The sequence below is a fragment of the Lepidochelys kempii genome, chromosome 17 (assembly GCF_965140285.1).
Source record: "Lepidochelys kempii isolate rLepKem1 chromosome 17, rLepKem1.hap1, whole genome shotgun sequence".
NCBI lineage: Eukaryota > Metazoa > Chordata > Testudines > Cheloniidae > Lepidochelys > Lepidochelys kempii.
Genome location: NC_136396.1, coordinates 13783147 through 13808789, shown reverse-complemented (window position 1 = coordinate 13808789; position 25643 = coordinate 13783147). Strand labels below are relative to the sequence as shown.

Genomic DNA, 25643 nt, shown 5'->3' with positions numbered 1-25643 from the left:
GTTAACTGGAAGCTGTTAAAGGAGATTGTTAAGGGTGGCAGGTAATTGAAGATACGTGACTGGTCTCAGGGATCTCGAAGGGTGGTGACTAAAATCTTTTTCTTCTTTTGTCTGTAACTTCTCTGTAACTTGTTCTCCAGCAAGCTTTATAAATTAAGAGACACAAGCCCCACTCGGGGGGCTCACTTCTAAATGTATTAGCAGAGCAGCTTTGCTAATAAAACAGAGTGGTCTGATAAATTGTGAGTCTGAGTCAAACTTTGACATAAGAAAAGTAACAAAAAAATCAGAGCGAAGACTGCCTGTGCATCCTAAACTCACCTGATTGGTGCTGAGCAGAGCTGGTTGAAATTTTACCAAATTTTAATTTTTTCAGCTACCTTTTTTGTTGAAACTTCATATTTCAACCACAACAAAGGGATTGCTTTTTTCTAAAAAATTCCCCCCAAAATTAATTCTGTTTTCTGATCAGCCCTAGATCTGGTTGGAAAAAGGTAAAAAAGACAACATTTTGACACAATTTTATATTTCTTGAGGGGGAAACACAACAAGAATGGAATTTCCATGAAAATGTTCATGGAAAATGTTCCCCCCTTTTTGATCTAGTGATGAATGACTGGAGTAGGAGCTAAGGGCACTGAAAACATTACGGGACTGTGTCCTTATTCCCTCCCCGGAGTGTAGAGGTCATCCCCTGAAGGGACTGGTCTTAGGTCTTGTTCACTGTGCAGTATTATACTCAATAGCTCAGCATAGTGAGTGAGTTAGGCTGAGGTTTACACAGGAATATAAGGAAGTTAGGTGTTCAAATCCCATTGAAAATAAGCACTTATCTCCCTCGGGCTCATTTATCTTCAATTTCACTTTTATGGCATTGCGGTAGACCCTCACTTTATTCCAGGGCGGTTGGAGAACTTCCTTTAAAAAGCTGGCAGTTGTTGGTTTCTTTTCTGTGGTTGCACCCCAGAAATACAGATGTAGCATCCCATCTTACTAATTAAATTTTACAACTCATTAGACCGGAGTCTACTTGGGCCTTTTTGTTTTTGACACCAGTTGGCGTTGGGGAAGAGTGGCAATAGGAGAGAGAATTAGCTGATAGCAGTAATTTTCCATAAAATTTTTTTAATCATTTTGCATATTTCCTGAGTGTATACAGTGCAGAACAGAATGTTAGGATGTTATTTTCTGAAGAAGCAAGTTCCATTGTTACTGCTTGAAGCCCTTAGGTATATCATATACATAATTTACCAGTGGAAGGCTCTTCAGCTATGCGCTAGTATTATAAATCATAGTCTGAGTTCCTTCTTGCCGTTGTCCTTTGGTCGATGGTAGCATCTCGTCTCCGTTTAAGATGTTGCTTTTTAAAAAAGCATCTGATATCCCAAAGCACACTCTTCTCTTTTATATATGTGGTTTAAAAATGCTAAACCAATTTAAAATGAAGACTGCAACTTTGTGTCAAGGTTCAGCCCAGGGTCAGTTTTTATGGCCAAGTCATAGAGCCTCTGAAGTTTGGGGCTCATGATGAAAATGTTGACACTGTGTGCCTTGATAATACAGAAAATAACCTTTATTGTCTTAACAGTGCCTGTAAACTAGGCCCATATATAACAAACATTCGTATCATAAATCCTCATTCGCCCCATGGGTTCTAAATCTCCATGGAACCAAACAGTGGACTTAAAAAAATCCTGCTTCCAGGTCCAGCCAGTAGAGTATGGCAAACAGCTCAGAAAAGTACACAGAAGATAGAATCAAGTAACCTAATAACATTGATTTAAAAGCTTCTAAACCTGCAGGGGAATTCAATGGCAACAAAAGATTCATCCTGTTCCTTGAAGTGATGAAAGGAAATGATCAATCACCTTTATCCGTCTTCCCTTTTTTTTTCCTAACCTGAGGGAAGGAACAGCTTTCTTTGACTATCAAATTAATCTTCTTTTAAAAGGTTCATTACTGAGTGTTGTGGGTTTTTCTTTTTCTGTTTTTGCAAGGAGTGCATCTCTTGTTACCCAGCCAGCCTGATCTTATTTCAGAACCTTGTAGCCTTTATTTACATTTAGAAGTTCCCAGTGCTGTTTAAACACTGGGAAGTCCGTCTGCTCTGTTTGCCCTGATTACATCTAGCACTATAGCTGCAGCAGTGCCAAGCTCTAGTGTAGACAGGGTAAACCAAGTTTTTAATGGCACAAAAGGCAGTTAGGCACCCATCTCCCGTGGATTTTCAGTGAGATTTAGTACAGAAAGTGTCAACTCACCAGATTCCTCTCAGCAGTTGTGTAAGTCTGAGGTAATATCAGCATTGAAGCCAATATCTCTTCTAGATCTGTGTTAAGATCTTGTGACAAGCATGGGACTATTCCAGACAGGCTTTATCTCCAGGCATATACCATAGCTGGCCACAAGCTGAGTGTTGTGTATGGGCTTATGACATCCTGTTGCCACTTAGCGTTATCTATCGTGTGTGTTTGTAACATGTTTGTAAATAGTGTGTCATATTTTCACCCCAAACTCATGTTATGCCTTGTCCACATAGGTGATAAGTCTACCACTACTGACAGCTAATGGAGTTACTCCTTTATGTTAAGTGGTGGAGGTCTGTGCTTTGGTACTGAAGGCCCAGATTTCAAAACCTGATGATGATCTGTGATGGGTCATCACACAGTCACCACAAAAATCCCAACAAATATCAGCATCTGCTTCTTTCCACCAGCAGTCAGGATTCATTTGTGTATAATTTGCCAAGCCTGACAGTATACAAAAAACATACATCTGCCAGAAGTACAGATGAAGTCAACAGGGAATTGTTTCAGCCATCCAGTCAGTTTTCTGGAAGAGAAGAAAATCCTTGTTTGTTTCTTGACAATGGCGTATAGGGACTTCAGTACTGCTATTTATTTTACATGGAAGGTACTCATATACTACATCAGTGTCAAACTGATAGGTAGACAGGTAGATGTGATGACACAGACATTTTGTATTTGGAAGCAGATCAAATAAAACCTTGCTGAACTGTCTTGGGAAACACCTGAATGTAGATTTGTGTTTCTTCAGTATCCCCATTTTTCTTGCTTTTGAATACCGTCTATAAAAATTAAGTTACATCTATGGTTGTAAATCCATTGTTTTGGTGTTGCTGTTGGCACTTGCCTCTACATAGATGGATCATGATTATTTTGCCTCATTCAAAGAGCCCCTGATGAAAAAGAGGTGAGCCACGGGACAGTTTGAATCAAATGTTAACATTTATGCCTGTTCAGGATAAAACAAAACAAAGCACTATTTGTGCCTGCTCCTTCTGATAGCTCACTAGAGGGGACCCAGACTGAAAGAATACCAGAGTGAAATCACTGTATGACAACGCAGCTGCAGTTCAGAAACAATAGGATAAATCAGCTGCATTCGAGGCTTTACTGATTTCGTTCTTTTGGTGACTCTGGTTCTAGGACCATCATTCTCAGTGTGGGATGGGCAGAGTGACAGAGACACCTTCTTTGGCCATGATGGAGTCAGGTGGATGAGAGAGTTTTCCAAAGCAAACCCAAAGCTCCTCTAATTCCAGCCTCCCTATGTTTTTAAATAGGAATGAGCTGGTGAATGTATTGAATATAAATTCTCTAGGCAGCAAGGACTTAATCTAATCCAAACCTACACCCTACTAGGAACTGAAAGTTAGAAGCCCTGCTTTAGGAGCAGCAGAAAACAGCGTTCTTCTGTGTGGTTCATGACTCTCATAAAGGATCTGTGCAAAACTTTACCTCTAAGTGAGTTAGGAGCCTACATTCCACTGAAAGTCAACATCCTGCCTCAGCTGTAGAAAATTTTTACATTCCAGTAAGAGTTCAGTACTCATTGTTTATATTGTTTGAAGTAGGTGCTTAATAAAAGTATAGGGAATAATGCTGCAGCTATTGTTTTTAATATGTTCCTTATAAGGTGATGGGCCAAATGCTGATCTCTCTTTTGCTGGTGTAAGTTCAGAGTAACACCATTGTTGGTAATGGAGGTTCTCTGCATTTATGTAACTGAGATCAGGATTTGGTAGGATAGGTTTCTGCTTTAATGAAAACATTATGCCATTAGTGGTGGTGGAGGCATCTGCTTCAGATATGGGGGGCTCAGTTTTCAAATGTGGATATACCTATATAAGATGTTGAAATCTGGTATTTAACAAGTGAAATCTTGTCCCCGATTGAAACCAATGGCAAAACTCCCATGGACTTCAGTGTGGTCAAGATTTCACCATAGGTATCTTAATATACACTTAGGCACCTAAAATGGGCATTTGCACTCATAAGCGCTGACTTTAACATCCAAATGCAAAGTTTTGTTGTCCCATTTTCATGTCTGTATCTGACAATTGGGACTCCTGGATCAATTCTCCGCATCGACTGGCAGAGAAATGTACCTGATCATTTTCAAACAACCTCGCAAAGATCAAATCCACACAACCTTCAAGTGTGGGAGTATTTGAGTTCTTGGATTTGGTTCAGCTCATTATAAAGAGAAAGGCAGCCACAAAGTTTGGAAAAGCTGGTATCTAGATATAAACTTTTTTATAGTTCAGAGATGTTCAGGTTTGGGATTTTGGTTTGGACCTATTTCTGCTCTCAAGAAACATTTGTATAATGGGTGTCAACAACTGAATTTAAACCTAGTCAACAATTCTAGTTAACCACTGGGAAAGTAGCTAAAACTTTCTGCCTCATCTGTGAACTGCCAGTGCCTGAACAGAATATCTGCCTAAACTTATAAACACCAGTAAGAGTAATACAAACAAACAGAAGGATTTAAGAGCTTGTATACAAGAACTACTACTAAATTCACACCGTCCTGGGTGTAAAAAGGTCAGTGTTACAGAGTTGCAATTTTTCCATTAAGGAAATATTTGTTGTTGCACTTTTATTTATTTTGAAATAGCAGGATTAGAATTTGGTTTAGACTACTGGTTCTGTGGCGTCAAGAGGAAATGGGGTAGAAGAGTGTGATTACATGATTAGTGACCTACTGCCAAGTCTACTGTGAATGCGTAATTAGGTAATCTTACAAAAATAGAAAAGTATTTAGAAATGTTGTCACCCTTTTTAGCCTACTCTGAGGAGGAGGGATCCTAGCCAGCAAGCCAGAATCTTGAGCCAGATTCTGTGAATATTAAGTGCATTCTGAATAATTAATAGGCAGTATACAATGTAGTGTGTTAACTTTGCCTTACTAAAAAGTTAAAAGAAGTTTTTCTACTTAAATCAAAATCATCTAAACCAAATACCAAATATAGGTTGAAACAAATGTGCACGCACATGCTAGGTGTAAAAAACAGCCCTATTTTAACATATAAGGCACAGGAAATTTGATTGGAATAGGAAAAGCTGCTGTGTAGAATAACACAAAAGGGTAGCCACAGGCCTCTTACTTTGGCTTAAGTTTCCTTTTGCCTTGAAATATTTCTACTGTGTGTCCACTTGTCCCCATGGGAACCAAAAGCCTTCTTGCTATTTCCTGTTAAATTAAATTAATGGGAAAAACATTTGAGATCCTCTGAATGCCAGTTGAATACCACAGTGTTTGGACCCTTGCAGCTTTTCTGTTTGGTTGAATAGCATCACTGGAGGATTCTGACACACAAGAAAAAGTAGCGATATTTGCATTATAACTCTGAGTTATAATTTGTATGTGGTCCTGGGAGGTGATGTGCTCGTAGGGTTGGACTGTGAGTCCAGAGATGCGGGTTCAAGTCCTGGCTGCAGGGACAGTTTACTGCTATTAACTACTGAACTCCAATTGTTAATGCAGAGAAAGGCCTCCTTTTCTTTGAATGCATTGGGCACCCTAAAAGCTAGCTCTTTATTTGGGATATTGCAATGAGTCATTTTTCTAAGTAAAAGGAAAATTGAAAAGTAAATAACAGCACAAGTGATAAATTCCAGCCCAGTTTTTGTTTTATTAGGTTATTGCTGTCTTTAGATCTTTGTTAATTATACATCTACCAGTTCTGCTTAGAATCCTCCTTCAGAGTGTCTGATTCTGTCTCTGTGCTTGAGCTCTACCAGAGAAAGTTGTGATTTTCCCTTGGGCTAGGATGAATGTAGCAGAAAGAAGCCACCTGGGAAAGAGCAAAGATTGGAATTCCTCTAGTTTCAAAGAGCAGTGAACAGTTATGAGAGGAGAGCCGATGGTTTGGCAATTTTACTGACTGGACCAAGTTTCCAGGAACACTTATAATCTTATCCGTGTCCTGTTACTGTTCACAACTTTCATGAGTGCCATGAAGTGGCTCCAGATCAAATAGCCCCAGTAACAGACATCCATTGGCACGAGCTACTGCAGCTGCATAATAATGATGCTGTTAATGTATACCATGGACACAAGTGTTATTTCACACAGAAGAAATAATTAAGGCAAAGGTAATGATAGTTGCATTATGTCACCAAAGCTTCTGTTTGTTTTAATTTTATTTTTAATCGCAGAGAAAACTGGGGGTGGTGGGGTGAGGGAAAGCAGGAATGGTCTGTTGCTTTGCCATATATAACAAATGAAGAGACTATCATCAGAAAGAGGAAAGCACCCTATACATCCTACAGGAGTGTAGGAATAATTAGGTAAATCCTAATGTGCTTAGATTAATGTCGCAATATGAAAAATAAAGGTAATAAGGGACATAGGATCATTCTGCTGTAAAATCCTATTTTTACTTTGCTCTTGCTACAGTCTAGACCTTATCCTGATATATGCATCATCACATCTGTCTGATAGTTCACATTCTTTTGTTTTAATCCTTCTCTTCCTACATTAGCTCTGCAGCACTCATTATGCAGATTACTGTATTGATTGGAGACCCTCTGGATCCAAATTTAGGGTCTGATCCCGCTGGCTTCAATGGGACTCTTCGCATGAATAAAGTTACATGTGTAAGTGTTTGCAGGACTGGGGTTTTTTTGTTTGGCAGTCTAAAAAAAGCTTTACAAAACTTCATTTGAATGGAAGTGGTTTCGTGATTAATTGCAATGAACTGTTTTGTTTAATTTGAATATTCCCTTGTAGACTTTGAAGCTAAACTCTGCAGTACTGTGCTAGGACATGAGAATGACCAGAAACAGGCCAGTGTAAGTTAATCATACAAGCTGCGGCTTAAATTCAGGAAAGCATTTAAACATGTGCTTAACATTAAGCATGTGATTTCTCCCATTTATGTCAATAGAGCTATTCATGTGCTTAATGTTAAGCCTATGCTTTGCTGAATCAGTACCTGAATGAAGAGCAGATGTAAATAAATATCTATACAGTTAAAAATAAATTCAGCATTTAAAATCATCACACTTTAGACCTTATTTTAATTAACACAATTCATTTTAAAGTAGGAATGTCATTGCAAGATCAGGACCCAAATTTGTCAAATTGTTCACTACTCTTTATTTGCTTACATCTAGGTATTAATGAAAATAAAGAGCCTTTTGGGGTTAAATACAGTGAGCAGCTTTAAAATTGGCTATTGACTAAAATAAGGATCCATACCTCATTTGTGGTGTTTACAATAATTCATGATGCTAAGAACAGAGTACCACAAATTCCATAAATGATGTAAATTGTGTTAAGAGCATTACATGATTGGCTTTTAAGACTCTCACTCTATATGATTTGTAATTTGACAATATCCCATCTTTATTTTCTAGACCAACTTCTAAAGACATATATCAAACCAATCAGTGTGCTTTTTAGACTGTTACCAGAAACACATTTTTTTCTTTTGATCTGGCGACCCTAATTACTAGAATTAATTTTTTAGTCATATCCTACAATCCTGGATTTGGCCCCTCTAGTTTTAAACTGTCAAATTCTTGCTCTTTATTTCAAACAAATATGGTAATATTAAGAAATGAATAAAGAAGTTTCTTCAGAATAAATTCATATGGTTAATGTACCCATACAAAGTGCCTGGTTTATGTATTGTTTGTATTATCATAGCACCTATGAGCCTTACTCGTGGACTAGGATTCTATTGTGTTAGGTTCTGTACAGAGTTTTGTACGGGTCCTACTTCAATTGCCCCTTCAGTTTCAGTGCGATATGTTTTTGCTATTCACTCTCTGCATTGCTGTCTGTGGTGTTGTGTGCTGTTAAACAGCAGCTGCTTTCCACTCCGAGAAAGTGCTGCATTTCAGCAGTGGGTGAAGTTATTACAGACCTTGCACCCGCTGAGTCAAATCTTCCCGAGTTCCTCCTCAGTCCTTACTCGGATAAAACTCGTGTTACGGTCAGCAAACATTTGGCCTCATTAAAGACTGAACAAAAACAGACTGAAAGTGCTTTTGAGCCTTTTGGCAAGAAAGGCACTATATAAATAGTGGACATAATTCTCATTCCAGGCAATATCTGGCAGTGATTTCTACCATGACTTCTTTTCTCCAACTGTTAACTTTGTCCAAGCAGGAACCTACTGCAAAAAAATTACAAAATAGAATTTAAACCAAATTTCCCCCCCGCCACAGAGAATCAGGAGTAAGTCAGGACTAGAATTTTGGAGTGTGTGTTAACAATATGAATTGGAATCAAAGACAAACCCATCATTTGATTAGACAATCTCTAATTCATCTTAGGTTTGCAGGACTCCTCAGATGATCCTCTGATAAAGGCTTCCCTTTCTAATCAGAACAACTTCTCCTTTTGTACGAGTTCAAACACTTACATCCACCCCCTTCAGTTTTTTCTAGGCTGTGGATTCACTCACAAAGTCTTGAGTTGTTTAAAGCCTGCAGCATGCTGGAGTGCTGCCAGGGCAAACTGCAGATTCTCTGTGCCAAGGAATCTGGTATTGCTTAAGTTTTAGGCAAAGTACAAATAAAAGATTCAGTCCTTTGGCCATGAATGTATTGTAGTGTGAGACAAAGGATCTGTTAGCAAAACACAAATGGTAAAGCACTTAGGGTTCCCTTTGTAAAACTTTAATCCTTCTTTTGCTGTAAGAAAATATGAATCACTCCCCACTCTGCTCCCTTCAGCAGTTCTTTGTTCCTAATGGCAGGACTAGGAAACCACAATGTTCAAGCCAGGGACTGAGCCATCACACCATGTGTGCCCTTCCTAAAAACTAATCACATTGGGAACCACAAAAGTCTTCACTGTCCCTTCACTTTTCATTTCCAGCCACCGTTCCTCCTTAGAAAGAAAGACAGTGTCACATTTCAGGACAACAGCACCTGTATTTCCCCTCCGTGATCTAGCAAAGGCACCCACTCTCAGTCTTCTAGCTCCCCAGGAGCTGCCTCTCTTGGGTGGAGACCTGCATCTCACTCCCTTCTGAGTGGTATTTCCAGGCTGCACAGTTCCCTACCTTCACTGTGGTGTTCTGGGCAGAGACAGGCTGCCCAAGCACACCTGCTGTCTTTCTCTTCGGAGACAGTTAACAGCACAGTTGCCCACGGTTATAGATACCAGACAGCTCTTTTTGGTGCAAGCCTATTTTATTCTTGAGGTAAAAGCACTACAGAGAAAACCTACTAAAAACAATAAAAGAACTTACATGCATGTGAATACATTTACCAGACTTCACCCCACCTCCAACATGGGCTCTGGCAGGAGCATTCCTTCAAACCCCCACCCAAAAGAAGGGCTTTTCTATGGACACAGGTTCATAATAACATCAGTTCAGAATTAGCATCCATCTTATAGGCCTTTGTAGACCAAGTACTTCCAACCATATTCTAAGGAGTGGGGCTCTCCGTTGACCAGAGGTCCTGGCCGTTTCTGGATCAGGAAGAAGGCCATAAGCCAGTTTAAAACTAGGTTATTTATCTAAAAATTCTTTCTTTGTCAGTTGGTCCCTGGAGAATCCAGTTTGAGCTAGTATATCCAAACCTCTAATTCGGCAGTGTTTCCCTGGAGATGTTACCATCTGAGTGAATTTGCCTAATCCCCCTCTGCTGTGCTCCTGTTTACCTTTCCCGTGGACATACATACAATCTCTGAATAACGACAACAATTTCATTTTTAATACAATGGACCCCAAAGGTATTAACACCTCATTCAGTGAGAGTTAACTTGATTCAGTAAAGTTCATTCAGGATATTGCGGGATATTGTCAATCTGTCACAACAGGGTCCTAGCCAAGCCAGGTGTGCAGAATACGATGGGGGGCAGGGAGGGAAGAGTGGAGGGGAATGATATTGCCTCAACCTTTCTTTGTCCATATCATTTTTCATTCTATGAACCTCGGCTAGGGCTGCACACTCCAAAATGTGGCTGCCGATGAAAGATGTGCTGACTTACCTGATTCAGTTTTGTGCAGTCAATAAACAGTTTGTATCCCTTGTGAGATCAACTTGAAAGGGCAAAACGGTCCCTTTTCGCAGATTCATAGAATCATAGAAGATTAGGGTTGGAAGAGACCTCAGGAGGTCATCTAGTCCAACCCCCTGCTCAAAGATTCCTCTGGTTCCTGAGGGTGCTGAGTACAGACTAGCTTCCCCTACACTGTGCTCATATTTAAACCCCCAAATAAAGGGCCTCATTCTGCAACTCTAACTTATGATGATGCCCAGTTCCTTTCTCACCCAGACCAGTTTTGCACCTGTGTAATTCCATTCACTTCGGTGGAGAGAGTGGCCTGATTTTCAGCAACATGAAAGAAGAATTTGGCGCATAGTGTGTGGTAGTTACTCATATCAGTCTCCCGTAATTACAAGCAATTTTTATTTTGCCATTAACTTCTTTAGGGCCAGAATTTCACTTTCCATTTTTAAATTTTGTGTGTGTATATATATGTGTGTGTGTGTGTATATATATGTGTGTGTATATATATGTATATATAAAAAGACGTAAACAATTGTCTTCAAGTGTGTGTTAGCTCTACCAGGCCACAAACCAAGTGTGGCTCATGCTAATAGAAACACCTCAGATAACTTATCAACTTTGAGCCTGATTCGCCTGGGCTTCTGCAAGCAAGTCACCCCACTGAAGCCAGTGGGACAGATCTTTAGCTTGTGTAAATCATCATAACTCCATTGTGGTCAATGTTGATGTACACCCAGTTGTGGATCTGGATCAGTGTAGCTGCTCTTGTGAACAAAGTCTCCTGCTGTTAGGAAGAGTTTGCAGACTCGGGCCATTTGTTAAGTTGTGTGCAGACAGATCTGTTTTCTCTGTGATGGAAATGAATCCAAATCTGAACCCCTTTCAGTCCCTCCCCCGCCCCTTACCTGTCAGTGACCACTAAGAGGATCTATGTCCATTCTTCACTGTATCCTCCATCCATTCCTCCAGGTTCCGGTCTCTCCCCTCCCCCCTCATCTGCCTTAGTCACTGTTTCTCTTTTTAGATTCTCAATACATTCCTTCCCTTGCCCCTTCTTTCTTTTTACAGCTACCAGGGAAAACTTAATTATGCTGTTAAATGTGCATACTTCATGTCTAATTAGAGAGAACTGGTCCTTAAAATTTCAAAAAAGAAAAATGAAAGAATAGGAGTATCACTGACAACTGGAGGCCCCAAATATGCCTATTTATGATTTTCCTGATCAGTCCCTCTTGTTCCGTGATACCATAGGTGTGTGAAGGGTAAAATAAACCTGAGTGTTACCCCCTCCCTGTGAACAGAATCACATCCGGTATTTGTCAGAATAAATGCATTACTCAGCTTCTTTCAGGTGCTTACAGGGCTATTTCAGTGCACTCTTATTTCCCCACAAAGTGGGACTGCTCCATCTGTCAATATCCATTACTCATTTTCCTATCCTTAGTAACAGACTATAGCAAACACAAACACAGTGGGCTAAATGCAGTCTTCAGATATACCTAGGAAATTCTCTCCCTGCACTGTTGACTTCTATATCCATTACCTGTACATATCTGAGAGCAATGCTGGCTTGTATAAGATAAATTAATAATAAAGGGTCAGATTGTCAGCTGTATGTCTGTGTAGTTCCACTAAATTCAGTGTACATGAGCTGGGGATGTAGCCCAAAATATTTTTAAAAAAGCAGTACCACTTGTTGAAAAGTTACTATGCAAAATAGTACCTTCTTACTCAACAGATCTGTTCCTTGTGTGTGTTCAGAACCCTAGCTACTAATTTAGTGACAACATCAAGCCTAGACTGCTTTTTATTCCTTTTAGTTCTGCAGAGCCAATAAAGCAAACAATGTCAATGTCAGTTTTCAGATTAGTACTACACTTTAAGTGGCATAGGACAAATATAATAAAAGTATTGTTTACTTTCATGGTCAATATGGTTTTCTTGTGAGAGATTTGGACGGTGCAGATGATTGTTAATGGGATATAGAGCCATTGCCTTCTGAGATATTGATTCTGATTCAGTCCTGGTCATTGACTATACAGTGCCGTGTGTGAATATGATAGGTTTATCACTGCTCAGTTATCCAGGGAAGATTTGAAAGGCCGTGGAAACTTAACTCACCCCATCTATCTAAGGTACTGATATGGTCCCATTACTACAGGGTGTGAACACCTCACAAACTTTAATGCATTTATCTTCACAGCATTCCTGTGAGATACTGAAGTGCTATTATCCCCATTAAACTAAGGAAGAGAGGCTAAATGACTTACCTAAGGTCACACAGGAAGTCCATGGCAGAGCAAGGAATTGAATACAGATCTCCTGTGATCCATCTACATCCCTAACCACTGGATCACCCTTTCCCCCACTTAGAGTATGGTTGCCCTTCCGGATCACCCCTGATACACACTGTTGGGCAAATGTGAGAAATGGGCTCTGCCATTACCTGGGGTTTGTGTGCTGGGTGGATAAATACAGGCTATCCATTTCCAAGTCTGTCATTCTGGCATCTTTAACAAGAACTAAATTCACATTAAAAAGAGCAAAGTAAATAACATGTTCCTGCAGAGTACGTTAATTACACATATTACATCCAAAAGCAATTCTCCTTTAATCAGCAGTCTGGTAATAATAGAAGTACAATGAAGTGGAAGTTGCATTAAGTTCATTACCACTACCAAATAAACCGATATGTTCATGGTAAAATGATGATAAAAGTATTTTGGACCAGGTCTTCAACTGGTATAAATCAGCATAGCTCAGTAAAGTCAGTGGAGCTACCTGCTGATTTTGATGGAGCTACGCCAACTGAGGCTTTGTTTTGAGGTGGTAGCAGAATTGCTCTAGTTTAGTGCCAGATGCTAATTTGCTGTATGTGGGGGTTTGCTTCTTCCATAATAAATTAGGTGCTTTGATTTGAAAAACTCACAGATTAGGACTAGATGATCCCTACCCCAATAACATGTGCCCCCCCCACACACACACACACAAAGATCTCCACCCCAAACATTTCTGAGATTAAAAAAATTTAGATACATATTTTCTCTGCTATTTTCCATTCTCATTTGTTGTGTTCAGTCCAGAAGCGGAGGTGATGAAACACCATGACAGAGGTTGTTCTCACTGTACTTCCAATTCAAATGGAAACAGGAAGTGCCAGAAAGCTCACAAGAAGGACTACTTCTCAGTTTTGCAGAACTATGAATGTCAAATAAGCATCCAAGCTTTTGGGTACTTAGCCAAATCTCTGGAATTTTGGGGTTCATCCAACACTAATTCTCATATGGGTTGTGGGAAATTTGGGAAGAAAAAGAAGTCCTCCTGAAAAGTATCTGGAAGTGGTGTCCTGTTGTGAAATCTGAAGGGTTTGCTAACTAGGGACATGTACAAATACAGTTATCTTGGAGGTCTATTGTAGCCACTAATTGTTATTTGTGGGAACTGCTTGAAATGATCAGTTTTAGAGCTTGTTTCATGGGGATACTCGGGAAAGTTAACCTGCATTAACTAAGGCTGGTCTATACTTAAAAAAGTTAAGTCAACCCAGCTACATTGCTCGAAGGTGTGAAAAATCCACACCCCGAGCAACAGAGCTAAGAATTCTTCCATTGACCTAGCTACTGCCTCTCAGGGAGATGGATTACCTACACCAGTAGGAGAACCCTCCTGCCACTGAAGTGAGAGTCTACACTGAGGTACTGCTGTAGCATTTCAAGTGGAGACAAGCCCTAAAGATGTGAATTTAAAGTGGATTAATCAAACTGCATTAAATTTATGTGGACACTCTGATTCAGAATTAGAGGCCTCAATTTGGGTTAGCTTAATTCCCTGTATAGACAAGCCCTTAGTCATTGTCACCATTATGAAATTAGCTTTTTAGCCAGATTTTAAAACAGGCCTCAACTCCCTCCCTAAATTTGTGCTCAGGAGTTCTGTTTCTCACAAATCAAATAAATAACCCTGATTTGCATATGCCAACACACTCTTGTGAATGGAAGGTTTGTATGTGTAATAGATCCCCCACCTAAGTAGTCAACAGGGTTTGAACTCTTGACATTCTGTACCACAGCATGCACTTCTATCACTTGAGCAGAAGAAGTAATTCCATTAGCTGATGGCAGTAGTTGGCTGTTATCCTACAGGAATGAAGCTTCACTTGGAAAAATGGTACATTCTTTTCATGAGTTAACAGGTTGAACTAAAGACTATGGAGGAGTCCAAGGTTTATCTTGACTATCTAACTCAGGTTAAAACTACAAGCTGACTTGTCTTCACTAGGAATTTATGTTGTGTTAGTTACCATATGTTAGCAAATACGAAGTGAAAAACACACCTTTAGCCTAGCTCACTCAAGGCTGGTGGACTAGCCAGTGGAGCTAACTGCAGTACACACTTTGCCAATATGTTACACATGCATGTAATATCCAGGAGCAATTTCAGAGGCTGTTTTTCAATGTTTGGTCCTTTAAATCTAATACCAGTTGATGTTTGCTGGATTTTTTAGGCGACCAGTGATACAATGGAATTAAAAACAAAAAGGCAAATCACAACTTTCCGAGCACAGGAAAAGTCTCCTTTTAAAGCTCTCTCTTTTCATGATTCTTGCTGTTCAATAACTTCTCAGACAGGAATGTATTGTTCCTGTCATTCTGCATGTATTTTTCAGTGGCTTCATTATTATTTGGCATATATATTAAAATGATGCACTATTTATCTCCATCTGAGACTCCAAGACCTCTGTGTAGCCTTCTCCCCTGTAGGAATATCGCTAATAAATCACGGCTTATAAGGGCCGTATTACTTCCCACAACTCTGCCTTTGAGAACTGGGAGATTGCAAGAAGAAGAAATCTTTCTAGCATGGTGGGAAATTCTACTGCACAGCCCTATTACTGGTTTCAGAGTAACAGCCGTGTTAGTCTGTATTCGCAAAAAGAAAAGGAGTACTTGTGGCACCTTAGAGACTAACCAATTTATTTGAGCATAAGCTTTCGTGAGCTACAGCTCACTTCATCGGATGCATACCGTGGAAACTGCAGAAGACACTGTAGCTTTCAGTGGTTCCTGCATGTTGTCAGTTCTGTCAAAGCAAGCACAGCCTTTCCCTCTATGGTCAGAGGCCAGCACATGGAATCCCATAACCTCAGGCCAAAGCTTCTGTGTTAAATTTAAAAGGATTAGGTTCTCCCTTTTCGTTTATCTTCCCGTTGCCGTAAGGAGTCACTTGTATTGAAATAGCCCTGGAACATGGCTTAAAATTAGCTGATGTTGAATAGCATCTTTTAAGTTTATCCTGAGGGAGCTGGGCTTTTAAGAATCAGATAATTGCTGTAAAATTTTCTCAAGACCTTTGCCAAACAAACAGTCTCATTTTAAAGGGTAACTATCCAATGAGCCTTATCCACTATGACTTTTCACAGCAGGGCTGCCATACAAGTGTCTTGTGATGTCCTCAAACTCATAACAATATCTTTAAATTAATTTGATGCAACATTGCTCCTCTCTTGTCCACATATTAACAAAGCATGGAACTGAAACTATGGGAAAAAGGTGAAATGCCTTGCTTAATGTTACACAGTGAATTGGCAATAGATCTGGGAATAAAACCCTGGGTCCCTTTGCTCAAACTGCATGATACAAATAATGCCTGCTAAGGGCCTTGCTTTAATCAGCAAAAAGAAAGGAATTCAGAGATAAGGCCAACACACTTTTCGTTCAGCATTGTAGGTCTGATTGTCCCTGGTATGCTAGCGGTGTAAGTGGGTGAAGGAAAGAGAAGAGAATGGTCCAAATGATCAAGTGGCTGTTAATGGTGATGCAATAAACCTCCATTTATGAAAATCTTGTAACACAAGACTATTTCGGGTTGGTTATTGTAACACTTTTTGGGAAGGAAAGGTCTAGGGAAAGTAGATCTGGGAGTTAGCACTCCATCAAGGGTAAAAGGCCAGCTGGGAAAGGGGTGATGAAGAGGCCGAAGCTGAGAGCATTTGTGACAGCAGGTCTGGATTATAGACAGCCCATTGTTTAGGGTTTAGGATGTGTGTGGGGTCCCCCTAGAGGGCTATCCTGTGCAAAATTCAGATCTGGGAACTCTTTGGATCTAGGTGTTGGTTCAGATTTGTAGTAGGATTTCTCTAAATCTAAGTCGGGCCTCTGCCTCAGTTTCCCCATAGTGTCAATCATTCACCAGCTCCCAGTGCTGCAGGGTCATTGCAGAGATTTAACCCTTTGGCTAAATCTAAAAGAACATCACTTCCAGAGTTTTACTCAAACTCCAACATAAACCCCAAACCAAATCTTCTCCCTGCAACTTTTCCACAGGCCATCTGGAGGTTATCTTCTTTCACTTTGTCTTCAGCCCTTTTCCTGGGCTCTAATCAAACTTCGTTTTCCCTGTTGTATTCAGGTGCTGCTGCATCTCTTCAGGTGAGGCTCATCTTTACTCATGAACACCTATAGGTGTAATTTACTATGTGCAGCCGCTGATACATCAGTATGTAGGGCTTACTGGCAAATTCCATTAAAAGGGCAAATGGAGTCAGATTTGATTACTCTGTATTTGCATTCTATTGCATTTGAATAGACTTTTGCTAGAAACTGGACCACAGGGTAAAAGTAAGGAGGTGGAAAGAAAGGGAGAATCTAAAAGATCAAACAGTAGCCTGTGACGGGTTAGCCAATAGAAAAATTGAGTAAGAATTGGTGCCTGAAAAGTTAAATAAAAGGAAAGCCACAAGAAGCAGTAAGAGTACAAAGCAGTAAGATGAGACAAAGATTTAATGTGTTTTATCACATAAATATGGGCCAGAGTCTAACATCCTCATTCAGAAGTATCTTACTCCACAGAAAGTCTGATTGTTTTCAGTGAGACTTCTTGCTGATTCAGATACTACTCAGCATGAGCAAGGTGCCAGAGACTCTGGCCTTGTGAATTTACAAACCTTTTAAAATAAAGGGTAGATTCTTAGCTGGTGTAAATTGTCATAGCTGCATTGACTTCACTGGACAAGTTACACCAAATGATGTTCTGGACAGAGTTTATAAATCTAATTGACTGCAATAGACTAGAATCAGGGACTCTATATAACCTACCATATGATGCCAAGAAGTAATCCGACATTTTGAAGTCTGTTATGGCAAGCATGTCTGCACTAAAACCCTTGCTAAATATCCCTAAAAATATGTTGGTGTGCAAGGAAATTGTGAGTGTTTAAGGGTGTCCTGTCATAGAAAATGCTGGGACTGCTCTGTTATTTTTGTTTTGTTTTTAAATTATAAGGAAAAAAATGCCCTTAGGCTGTGACCTTGGTAGCAGTTGGATGTGAAATTTTATGTTGAAAGCCTGAAGCTTGGAAATTTCATAGAAGATTTGCTACAGCATCAGCTGCTGCACCTTAATACACCATGGGTATAGAAAGAATAAACATGTGTTCCACCATTGTTACTGGTTGGCTAAAGCAGTGCTGGAGTTGGAAGACCAGGAGTGACTCCTCAGTCATAAGGTTACAGCTCACACTGTCCGAACTACTGGTTTTTTTTCTCGTCACAGAAGTAGTGCATCTGTGTGCGTGGCACATGTAACCATAGTTACAGTTACTGTAACAGCTTTAATCCAAGAATCACAAAAGTGCTTTATAGATGTTGGCTCGCCATAGATGTTACACTCATTTGACAGATGGGAAGGAGAGGCACATGTGGTTAAATACTTTGCCTAAGGTCCCAAACGGAGTCTGTTGTAGAACTGGGAATAGAACCATTTACACAACACTGACCAGGTCAAATACATAAGTAGAACTGACAGAGACTTTCAAAAATATATAGTTTTCAAGGGTTCCGTTTCATGAAAAGTTTCTTTAAGGCTTGTTAAACTCATACAAATTTCAAAAAAGACACTAAATCTAAGCTCTTTAAGTGATAGCTCTTATTTTTAATTTGTTTCTCGGATACTAGCACTTAGCAAGAGTGGAAAAATCAGCCCCTTTGAAACAGACAATTAAGCAAGGTCGTTGGCGCAAGGAAGCTAGGATCATTCAAGAAACAACTATTTTGAATGCTAACCCGGGGATACTATTAACCAAGGTACATTGCCAGTGGCCAAACCGTCATTCCTTCTGTGCACATTTTATTACACTCTTATGAATGAAATCTAGCCAGTGTCTGCCCAAGCCGTTATGGAGCGAGGCTCAGAGAAGTTTCTCATCTGTGTAACTGCATACCTTCATGTATGAGGTCGGAGGAATATTTGAGCTTTTCTTGGAGAGGTAGCACTCACAAATGACTGTAATGACATAAGTATGCAGACTCCCATGTGATCCAGATCACATCGCACCTGTGGACTACTATGCAATGGTCACACTGAAAGCTTCTTGAATTGCTCAAATTAATACACTGAAGTTTTGTATGGGCTTCTTGTAAAAGTTGGGACTGGATTCTTTGGAGTGTCTCTTTTCTGTTATTCAGAGTCTTGGTTAGGAAGCTGGAGGGCATCACCAGAGGACATGAGTCACACTAAATCAAATCCGATTGAAAAGGTAGTTTGAGTCTTTAAAATGCATATAATAACATTGCAGTGAGACACTCCAACATATCTGATTTTAGAGTAACAGCTATTAGTCTGTATTCGCAAAAAGAAAAGGAGTACTTGTGGCACCTTAGACTAACCAATTTATTTGAGCATGAGCTTTCGTGAGCTACAGCTCACTTCATCGGATGCATACCGTGGAAACTGCAGCAGACTTTATATACACACAGAGATCATGAAACAATACCTCCTCCCACCCCACTGTCCTGCTGGTAATAGCTTATCTAAAGTGATCATCAAGTTGGGCCATTTCCAGCACAAATCCAGGTTTTCTCACCCTCCACCCCCCCACACACAAACTCATTCTCCTGCTGGTAATAGCCCATCCAAAGTGACAACTCTCTACACAATGTGCATGATAATCAAGGTGGGCCATTTCCTGCACAAATTCAGGTTCTCTCACTCCCCTCCAAAAACACACACACACACACACAAACTCACTATCCTGCTGGTAATAGCTCATCCAAAAAGTGACCACTCTCCCTACAATGTGCATGATAATCAAGGTGGGCCATTTCCAGCACAAATCCAGGTTTTCTCAGCCCCCCACCCCCATACACACACAAACTCACTCTCCTGCTGGCAATAGCTCATCCAAACTGACCACTCTCCAAGTTTAAATCCAAGTTTAACCAGAACGTCTGGGGGGGGGGGTAGGAAAAAACAAGGGGAAATAGGCTACCTTGCATAATGACTTAGCCACTCCCAGTCTCTATTTAAGCCTAAATTAATAGTATCCAATTTGCAAATGAATTCCAATTCAGCAGTTTCTCGCTGGAGTCTGGATTTGAAGTTTTTTTGTTTTAAGATAGCGACCTTCATGTCTGTGATTGCGTGACCAGAGAGATTGAAGTGTTCTCCGACTGGTTTATGAATGTTATAATTCTTGACATCTGATTTGTGTCCATTTATTCTTTTACGTAGAGACTGCCCAGTTTGACCAATGTACATGGCAGAGGGGCATTGCTGGCACATGATGGCATATATCACATTGGTGGATGTGCAGGTGAACGAGCCTCTGATAGTGTGGTTGATGTTATTAGGCCCTGTGATGGTGTCCCCTGAATAGATATGTGGGCACAGTTGGCAATGGGCTTTGTTGCAAGGATAAGTTCCTGGGTTAGTGGTTCTGTTGTGTGGTATGTGGTTGTTGGTGAGTATTTGCTTCAGGTTGCGGGGCTGTCTGTAGGCAAGGACTGGCCTGTCTCCCAAGATTTGTGAGAGTGTTGGGTCATCCTTTAGGATAGGTTGTAGATCCTTAATAATGCGTTGGAGGGGTTTTAGTTGGGGGCTGAAGGTGATGGCTAGTGGCGTTCTGTTATTTTCTTTGTTAGACCTGTCCTGTAGTAGGTAACTTCTGGGAACTCTTCTGGCTCTATCAATCTGTTTCTTCACTTCCGCAGGTGGGTATTGTAATTGTAAGAAAGCTTGACCGAGATCTTGTAGGTGTTTGTCTCTGTCTGAGGGGTTGGAGCAAATGCGGTTGTGGTCAGGGTGAAAGCTGGAGGCATGCAGGTAGGACCATGACCGCTATTCCTACCTACATGCCTCCAGCTTTCACCTTGACCACACCACACGATACATCGTCTACAGCCAAGCTCTGCGATACAACCGCATTTGCTCCAACCCCTCAGACAGAGACAGACAAACTTCAAATCCAGACTCCAGCGAGAAACTGCTGAATTGGAATTCATTTGCAAATTGGATACTATTAATTTAGGCTTAAATAGAGACTGGGAGAGGCTAAGTCATTATGCAAGGTAGCCTATTTCCCCTTGTTTTTTCCTACTGCCCCCCCCCCGATGTTCTGGTTAAACTTAGATTTAAACTTGGAGAGTGGTCAGTTTGGATGAGCTATTGCCAGCAGGAGAGTGAGTTTGTGTGTGTGTGTGTCCCGGAAAAAGGGGGGGGGGGTGAGAGCCTGGATTTGTGCTGGACATGGCCCACCTTGATTACCATGCACATTGTAGGGAGAGTGGTCACTTTTTGGATGAGCTATTACCAGCAGGATAGTGAGTTTGTGTGTGTGTGTTTTTGGAGGGGGGTGAGAGAACCTGAATTTGTGCAGGAAATGGCCCACCTTGATTATCATGCACATTGTGTAGAGAGTTGTCACTTTGGATGGGCTGTTACCAGCAGGAGAGTGAGTTTGTGTGTGGGGGGTGGAGGGTGAGAAAACCTGGATTTGTGCTGGAAATGGCCCAACTTGATGATCACTTTAGATAAGCTATTACCAGCAGGACAGTGGGGTGGGAGGAGGTATTGTTTCATGATCTCTGTGTGTATATAAAGTCTGCTGCAGTTTCCACGGTATGCATCCGATGAAGTGAGCTGTAGCTCACGAAAGCTCATGCTCAAATAAATTGGTTAGTCTCTAAGGTGCCACAAGTACTCCTTTTCTTTTTGCGAATACAGACTAACACAGCTGTTACTCTGAAACCTATTTATATACAAAAAGAAAAGGAGTACTTGTGGCACCTTAGAGACTAACCAATTTATTAGAGCATAAGCTTTCGTGAGCTACAGCTCACTTCATCAGATGCATATCGTGGAAACTGCAGCAGGCTTTATATATACACAGAGAATATGAAACAATACCTATTCCCACCCCACTGTCCTGCTGGTAATAGCTTATCTAAAGTGATCATCAGGTGGGCCATTCCAGCACAAATCCAGGTTTTCTCACCCTCCACCCCCCCACACAAATTCACTCTCCTGCTGGTGATAGCCCATCCAAAGTGACAACTCTTTACACAATGTGCATGACAATCAAGTTGGGCTATTTCCTGCACAAATCCAGGTTTTCTCACATCCCCCCACCCCCATACACACATAAACTCACTCTCCTGCTGGTAATAGCTCATCCAAACTGACCACTCTTCAAGTACTCCTTTTCTTTTTGCGAATACAGACTAACACGGCTGTTACTCTGAAACCTATTTATATACAGTAACCCTTTGTGGGACCTCAATTACCAACATAAATTCCATTATTGTGCTTGTCCACTTGATGATCCCAATGACTGTCCTAAAAATTCTAGCTGTGATTGTGGGATCGGGGGACCAAGAGTTTATATCTGGGAATTACACTAACACAATAGAAGTTTTAAAATTCATTTCACTTCCAACAATGATGATATAGTAACCTGGGAAGATGCAGCTTCCAGATCAGGATTTCAGAACAATCAAACAAAAGGCTACCCCTGATGAATCCATGCCTGGTTTTAAACCAGGCCCAATGCATGCTGGGATGATCTTTGGAAGAAGTAGTTAGGCTCTGCAGACATATTCAGTAAAGCTAATGGTCTCATCCTGAGCATGAATTCAAGTATTCATAGCCTGAGACACTGAATTGCCAAATACAAGTCTCCAAGAAGGAAGAGACATCCTTGACATAATTGACATACAAGCGAAGGAAGCCTGAAGCCCATAACTCTGGTTCAAAGTATACCTTCTCTATCTAGAAGCCCTCTCTCCTACAGTCCTTGACATGGCACATTAAATCAGCAAATCGTAATGGAGATAGTACCTAGTTTCTTCTGAACTGGTTTTGACCAACCGCAGAAGTGGATGGACCCTGTGAGAGAAGCTGTCCTCTCTGGTATTTGTAGACCAGCGCAATACCAAAAGTACTGAAATCTCATGAGACAGTCTGATCGTGTGATGTTTCCGGAATGACTTCCTCATCAATACGTTTGGATGGGAAACTGAAGTTTGTCAGGTTTCAGAGTAGCAGCTGTGTTGTCTGTATCCGCAAAAAGAAGGTACAGGAGACTTATTTCCACCAATATGCTCTCTCTTTATTTTTAATCTAAGGAGTTTTGTTCAGAAGAAAGTCTGTTGTATTTAGGGGTGATGGATACGCAAGAAAACTGTTATGACTGATCTCTTTTTCTATAGCCTTGCTTTACGCAAGCAGAAATAGGCAGCTAGATAGCTATTATCAGTTGCTGAATAAGCATCTGTGGCCAAGGTATTAACCTTGCTATAAACTGAAAAAGGCTTTCTTCAATACCACATGCTGGGATTTGATTTTTGCTATACTGTGTTAAGAGTACACATTCCCTGGAACAACCCCCTATGTTATGCATCCAGTTCTTTATTAACTCTACATTCTGTGCACCAGACACCCCGTGAGTAGAAACACACATATACAACAGTAACAAGTCATTTTTGTTTACAAATTAGGTCCTTAATTTTGTCCATCGCTAAAAGAAAATTAAATACTATAAATAAGCATATACTGTGCATATCTACTGAGCAGCAAGAACAGTACATGCATAGTCCGCAAAGCAGATCAGGAAGGCTTTCAAGTATAGATTACTGTTAGCCACTGATTGAACTGTTTATCCACTCTGCTTTAATACTTAAACTCAAAGAGAAGTTTGTGTTTTCTTGATTTGTTGATTTCTGTTCCCCATGGCTCAGAAAGATCGGAGTTTACAAACAGAGTTTCAGTGATGTACAGGAGACTGACCAATGATGTAGTTAATTTAAAATCTCTTTGGTTGTGTATAGTGCATGCCCATAAATACATGCTCTTTTTTTAAAAAAGCAGTCAAAGATATGACAGAAAGCAAATGAAAATTTGGCCCAAGACCAGCTGTCTATAAAATCTGTTTTTCTTATCTCCAACATAGACTTCCTTTAGGGAGAAGAAAATAATTGGTGGTCCACCACATGGGAGCCACTTTGTTAATACAACCAAGTTAGACAACTTACCTGAAGCTTGCTAGATAAGTAAGCCTGATTCTGTTCTCACTTCAATATAAAGCCAGATGTAATAGCAATGCAGTCACCATAAATCCAACTGTAATCCCAATGTCCCAATGTAATTGAGAATGGAATTCATATTTACCCAAACCAGCTGAATCTCCTTCTGAGTTTGCAAATTTGGGCCAAAAATTTTGTGAGAACAGGCTTTTTAATGATTTTCCCAGTCTTTTCTCATTCCATACAAACTTTGCAATACCTCCTGGCTGCAACCCAAAAGTGCAGAGATAGGCAAAAATGAAAGATAGTGGGTGCAAATTTCCTATGGTTTTGGAACCTCAAAATCGAAATGCTTGTTTGAGTTTGGTGTGCGGGGATGGGCAAAGGGCAGGGGATGAGGCAGACGCAGGGCAAGAAGATGTGTTTCTAGACAAACTCTCCAGGTTTACCCCCAAATGGAACAGCTGGGAAACAGCCATGGGGCCTGCTGTGGCCTCAGGATTAGAGCACTAAACATGGAGTGATTCCAAGGCTGAAGTATCGTTTTAGTGGAAGCTACATACAGCAGCTATATTCAATAGGTCTCCTTCAGCCCGCCTGTAAGGTGATGAGTCATCCCTGAACTAGAGTTTGAATAAATGAGGCCTTCCTGTGCTAGGCTCCAGCCAATCCACAAGCCAGGACCTGGTCTGGTGACACTTGGGGCGGGTATATAAACCTTGTGGCAGAAATAGTAGCTCATTTTACTCAATGTTGCTTCATGGATTGGAACTCTCCCCTGCCTGTCAGTGGTAACACACTCCGTAAGCCTTAGCTACCTCCTGCCTTGCTCTTGCTTCAGCCTCGTTTCTAGTCCTGCTCCGGCCTTGTTCTTGCTCAGGCCTTGTTCCAGCCCCACTCTGGGCTCCTGATTCCAGCTCTGACACCCCCTGCTCTGCCCACTCGATGTGATTGCCATGGCTCTGACCATGCCCATTGTGGTTTCTTACACTGTCAGCCTTTACTTGTATGGACATGAAAATTTTAAAAAACACAAACCCAACCAAAACCCCTTACTTGCTATATACGTATTGTAACTTGTACTTTAAGTCTAGTGCTAATTGTACAAGAGAGCTCACTAGGCTCTATTTCCTCTTCAGTTCAAGAGACTGGTTTAGAAGTCTAGAGTATAACTGTGAACCAGAGAAAGGAAGAATATTAAAGTCACTTAATAGACTAGGATAAATGTTTGCCTCTGTCTTATTTATCTGTATTTAGAGATTCATACTGAGGATCGTTCAGCCAGCTTTTTTTGATCTTTTGTCTCTTATTTGTGTATAAGAGCCAAGTGAAATAATAGCAAGAAACTAACAAGCCATGGAATTCAGGATATAAGGCCAATAATTCCACTAAATATGAATCATCTCTGTTAATATTCTTTCTGCCAAATTCTACTTTTTGCTGCACATTAAAGAAAAATTAGCTATCATCGGGACAGATAAAAAATGCACTGAGTGCGAGTTGATCTGTGTGTTTTCAAAACAAACGGTGCTAATGCTTTTAATTAAGGGGTAGGGAAAATGAAGGGCTTTATCATCCAGTCTCCTCGGGCTATTATTTCATTGTGGATAGGGCTTCTGTTGTTCTAAATGTCGACCTTTTTTGAAGGATTTGCTGTTAAATCTAATGTAGTTTGCATTTAAATTCCAGTGTGCCACATGAGCCCTCATTTATTTGATAAGGAACCATTGTTATGAAGAAGAATGTAGCACTTAATTTGTATTGCTTAAGGGAGCTCAGGAATGCTGCATTTGCTCGTTTTGCATGTTAACGATATCATTGGGTCGGAAATTAATATGCAGCGTGATATAGTTGAGCAAAATTTGGAGGTGAAATTATAAAATCTGTCAGATTATTCACAGACAGAGCTTCTAAAAGGACATGTTTTCTGTTGTATATCCAGGAAACATGCACACAAAGCAGTGCTGACAGCTTCATCACTGTTTCTGAGTCTCAGCTGGCTTTGGAGGGAGTGGCCATTAGCAGGGATGAGAGGATAATTTCAGTTTTAATGTTCATTTA

The 25643-nt window shown here is 40.5% G+C and overlaps 1 protein-coding gene across 3 annotated transcripts in view; it reads left to right on the top strand.

Moving 5' to 3' along the window:
• GALNT17 (polypeptide N-acetylgalactosaminyltransferase 17) overlaps positions 1–25643 on the top strand; it is a 281455-nt gene that overhangs the window by 156697 nt on the left and 99115 nt on the right. The window contains exon 1 of one of the 3 annotated variants that reach the window (XM_073315117.2): positions 6822–6908. The exons of the other annotated variants lie outside the window; for them this stretch is intronic. The gene's annotated coding sequence lies outside the window, so the exon portion shown is untranslated. Of the gene's footprint in view, positions 1–6821; positions 6909–25643 lie in introns of those variants that run through there. 3 annotated transcript variants of the gene reach the window in all.